At 33.9% G+C, this 5,432-nt stretch overlaps 1 pseudogene; it reads left to right on the top strand.

Annotated features, from left to right (window-relative positions):
* The first annotated feature begins 902 nt into the window (after positions 1–902).
* LOC134248006 (uncharacterized) lies at positions 903–2,042 on the top strand (annotated as a pseudogene).
* The last annotated feature ends 3,390 nt before the right edge of the window (positions 2,043–5,432 follow it).

The following is a 5,432-nucleotide window of genomic DNA, read 5'->3' as shown; positions in this document are numbered from 1 at the left end:
TTCATAATAAAACCTTAGTTATCGAAGGTATGTTTTGTAATATTTGCTTCCCTAACATATTTGATATTAACACTTGAAGGAAAACATGCACATTGCGAATTCGCTATATATGGTTATACGAATTCGTAATACGGATATAACGAATTACGGATATAGCGAATTAAATTCACAGGTCCCCAGGACTTCGCTATAACCGAGTTTTACTGTAGATCTAAAGCAGTTTCCTCTAAGTCTATGCTTTTAAAGAAGCAGTTGACATTCTTGTTCAGGTACTCGTCAGATGTCAAACCCAAGCCACCATATAAGTCACCTCCATCGTCATCCGTCTGAGCGGATCCAAAGCCAGGAAAGATCCATCCGTCTCTTGGTTTGGCTTCGACCTTAACCAGGACAGGAAGGTCATCTAGACCGTGTGGAATTAATTTCCCAGAGGTTAACAATTCGGCTGTTATGGTGATCCACTCACTTATAAAGCTTGGTGTGGTAGACATATACTCTGCCTCTGATAAAGAAATATTGCTGCAGGGAAAAGAGTGCGCATGCTCGACATGTAGACGTGCATATATTTTCTGAGAGGGAAGTTTTTACCTAAAAACTCGAAATCATCGAAAAAACAGAAGCCCAAAAATGTAGCAACTTTAATTAGGATAACTCTTTAAGTATTATGTGACAACCTATGGAAGAAATATAACGCCAAACATCGGAAAAACCTTCTGTGTATTTTCGGTAAGTCAATGGTATTTACCTGGTGATTGATACTCATTCTGTTCATGAACGTACATTAAACAATAGCGGATATCTCCAAGAAACGAGGACTAGATAAAATGGACAGTACTGAAGAGAGTATGGAACAAGGTGATCAAAGTAATCAGAAACCGGAAGATTTTCAGTTAAGGGATATAATGCAGGGTATTGCAAGTATTCAGACTACTTTGGCGAATTTTATGTTACGGCTCGATGGACAAGGTCGACACTTAGATGAAATTACGAAAGAAATCAGAGCAAAAAACGGCATCCAAGAAAGACTTGAAACTGTTCAAGAGCAGGCAAATGACACAATATAACTTGTGACAGAACTACAGGATAACCAGAAAAAAATGGAACATGAAATGAACAGACTCAAAGATTATGTAATTCGTCTTGAATACCGTGTAAATTCACAAAGTAACCAAATAGTTGATCTCAAGGCAAGGTCAATGGAGAATAACATCATCGTTAGTGGTCTGCAGGAAAAAAGCCCGGAGAGGAAGTCACCAGAAAACCTAGCTCAAATTCTAAGAAATGTATTAATATCAGAGATGGACATTGGAGTGACAGAAGCTGATGAATTAAAAATACAGAAACTCTTCCGAATGTAAGAATATGATGCTCAACGAAAATTTCCAAGACCGGTTTGTGTGCAATTTGCCGATAAAGCCCAGAAAGATTTTGTTATGAAGAACATAAAAGTTTTGAAAGAAAAGAATTCGGACATCAGAATTGCCCAACAACAACCAGAGATACGGGAACGACGAAAACAGTTGTATGAAGTTCAAAGAAAATATGCAGAACGAAATATTGAGACGAAAATGAAGGGGGACAAGCTTATCTTCTACAGAGAGAAAGTAGGATCTCTTCCAACGGCAGATGAGGTGATTTACAGCGACGCAGTCAAGATTACCGTTAACCTTGGAAAGTCAATTGAGGACAACAGAAGCCGGTTTATGGCGCATTCCACCCAAGTCGATTCTTATAAACAGATTAAACGATCATTAGTGGAAATCATGCGTATCGAAACCGTACCCAGCGCGAGCCATAACGTTTATGCTTATCTCTTCACAAGCAGTGATGGGATAATCCGTGAAGGGTCAAATAATGACGGGGAACACGGTGCGGGAAGGCTATTGTTAAAACTGCTAGCTGAAAACGAAGTTAACAACGTACTGGTGGTTGTCTCTCGATGGCATGGAAACAATATTGGACCTCTTCGGTTTTCCCACATTAAAGAAGCAGGTCTTAGTGCGGTAAAAAAAAAAATTACCAACTTCAGTTTGAAAACATGAAAAATAAACACAGTGTCATCTTTGATTCTAGAATTGGTTTTGGTATTGATCTGAAATTATTTCTTTCTTCCAGCCCATAGCATTCCGGCAATTTTTGAAACATACTATTTCCTGTTTCTGCTCATGGCTTTTCCCGAAATATGTTGTGTATTCTTCTTATCAGCTCAAACTGTGGGCGATATGTAAGTTTAATTTTTCTTCTCAACATGTCACATAATTTAGAGGGATTTGTATACATTGTCTCTTTTGTTACTCGTAGATACATAACCTAATTAATGAAAAAGACGGACAAGTTGTGATTACACTATACCAGTAGTGGTTTCCCTAATGAGAGAATAAAATAAATGTTAATAAATTTTAATTCTGATCTCTGTACTTTTTGTGGTATGCATCCTGAATCGATCACCCACTTGTTTTGGGAATGTTTATATGTTGATATACTATGGAATAATCTAGTAGAATGGATAAATGATAAAACTGACCAGAACATTGAAATAAACCTTATAGATGTTATACTTGGTAGAGATGGTAAATACCATATTATACTGAACCTTTTAATATGTATAGTAAAAAGACATATTTATAAGAAAAGACTTTGTAAGACATTACCAACCATTGATGGAGCTAAAAACAGAAATTAATTATTACTATAAAATTGAAAGATTTATGTATAAAAAAAATAATGATTTGCCTATATTTGAAAAGAGATGGGGTGTTTTTTCCTCATTGTTTTCTAATGGTTAAAATTGTTCTTGCACATGCTTATAATAATTATGTACTTGTTTAAAATCACTATGCTATCCATTTTTTGTTTGTTTTTTTGGATAACTTATCTGTCGATACGTACACATATTGTATGAATGCGGTGTGAAAGGATTTGTTAGTTGTCTTTTTTTTTTTCTTTTTTTTTCATTGAAAAATTGTCCTGGTCGAATTTATAGTGTTCATATCGAAATTAGTTCATTAACAAATAATAGTGCCATGTAACATGTTCATACATACTTCCCGATAAAGTGAATAGTCATTTGATCAGCATTATCATATATCATAGAGATGTTAATGTCATTTCTTGGAAATATTTTTCATCTTAAAAGTATGACTACAATGTACATCATAAGATTTCATAATTTTTTTTTTTTCATACATATATATTCTATGTATATGTACTATGCACTGTAATGTCTTTAAATTCCTCTGTTTGTCAGTTTGGTGAGTCCAGGGCTCCCCAACCCTGGCACCATTCATGTAATCATATACTGCTGGGGCAATTAAAAAAAAAAAAAAAAAAAAAAAAAAATTTAATTCACAGCCTGTTAGGGGGTTTCACATATTCCACAAATAGAACAGACCATGTATATTGTATTTCCTACACCTGTAAACCCATTTTCATACTTTTAAAAGATGTGTAATGCTAACTCTAAAATTTATATTATAAACAGTTTTTGGTAAAAACTTTCTACTCTCAAAATCACTAAGGCATGTATTCTCAGGCAACCAATACATTTTTTTATTTTTTGTTTTTCCTTTTGTTTCTGTCTCTTTTCTCAAAAAAACTTTCACATTCTATAAGTATAAATCTGAATTGTGTGTAGATCCGATGTTATTGTGTACCATAAGAAAATTACCATACATGTGCATGCGAAAGTGTTATTTCAATTAAAAAAAGAAAAGAAAAAGAAATATTGCTGCATATTAATGTTTATTTTCATACCAATTACCCTCCTGCTTGATTAAGAATAAATAAATTTGTAGGGAACTTTTTTTCTGTCCTTCACTTTAATTTCTATTTATATATATATATATATATATATATATATATATATATATATATATATATATATATATATATATATATATATATATATTAAAAATTTACAAGAACGGCAATGCGACTCTTTAAAGTATTACTAATTATATTTTAAAACGATTTTTCAATTCAGTAGAACCCTTACGTTATTACTCCAGTCTCCAGTAATTAGAACGCTTTACGAAATAAATGGCATCAGATCTTATTCTTTTTTCAGACACAAAGAAAAAGAAGAAGAAAAAGGTTTAGTTCTGCATGTTAACGCAGAAAACTTATACAATAGAAAATAAAATAACTTTTTAATTGTTATATTGGTTTATATTATTCCTTAAGCGGTGTAGGGGGAGTTGCAGATAAAAGATTGATACTCTCAAGTGTTACTGATGGAAGGTGTTCCATCACTAGATACGCTCAGCTTTCCAAATCAAGGAAAGGAGGGTATAAAAATTACCTTGAAGGACCTTGTATGTATTCTCATAATTTTTTATCAGATGAAAGGATGAAAGATCCAAATATTTTTTTATCAGGAGAAAATTGCCATGGCTGTCACAAAAACTACGTATAGAACCAATTTGCGTAATCATTTTTGCTGTAGATGTACCCTGAGTGAGTTATGCAAGTCACTCTTAACCCCCCCCCCCAACCATTACTGCATTGGATAACGACCGCCACTAAAGGCACTTTTAAGAGCCAACTAAATTATTCGAAATGATACCAAACACACAAACTAAAAACAAAGACACAAAGCAGGTGTTACTGTGAATGTTCTGAAGATGAACAAAATTATTTTTTATCCCTTGTTTATCTGCTGCTCACACCGATGATTTTCTAATTAAAAATGATTTGAAAATTCAAATTGTTCTCAATAGATGGATGATTTTCACTCTCAGAAACCAGAGGCTTAACATGACGAAATCTGAAAAAAAAATTAAAATTGACAAGATCAGTTTTAGTGAAAATAAATATTGATTTGAAAGTTTCAACAATACTAATCAAGAGCAGAGCAAACACGAACCTCCAAATCATCAGAGGTTGGATTAGGTGCCATAAGGAGTGAGCATCCCCTCAGACTGGTCAAAGCCGCCGAGCGCTCCTTGTTCAAGGAATAGCGGAAAAATTCGTCGACAACTCGGTGCGTAAATAATGGCTTTCCAATAAAATAAAGAACGCCCATCAATACATGTATTTGAGCTAATGATATATTGTACAATGAAGCGCATTGAAGTGGTAAAATTTTACGTTTGGATGAAACGTTCTGAGTCATGTCTTGAACGTGAATTATAACATAATGGCACGCCCATTTCTTTAGAAACGAAAAAACAAATATTCGTCAATGTTTAAGGACACTCCACTCTTCGTGACAAGCAACGCGAGTTACACCGAAATGGAGATTTTTTATAGCTAAAAGAGAGAGAGTTAGAGAGTTCCCGCTTCTGTAAAAGACGTTCTGAAAGGAATTTGTACATAATTTCGGATTTATCATCTTTATTTGAGTTATAACACATGTATTGGTCGAACACGTGCTTACTACAATGGAGCGCATTGAAGTGGTAAAATTTCCCGTTTGAATGGAAGGTTTTGAG

The sequence above is a fragment of the Saccostrea cucullata genome, unplaced genomic scaffold, assembly GCF_032062105.1.
Source record: "Saccostrea cucullata isolate Sc308-1 unplaced genomic scaffold, CSIRO_AGI_Scuc_v1 ctg1393, whole genome shotgun sequence".
Lineage (NCBI taxonomy): Eukaryota > Metazoa > Mollusca > Bivalvia > Ostreida > Ostreidae > Saccostrea > Saccostrea cuccullata.
This window is presented reverse-complemented; position numbering and strand designations above follow the sequence as displayed.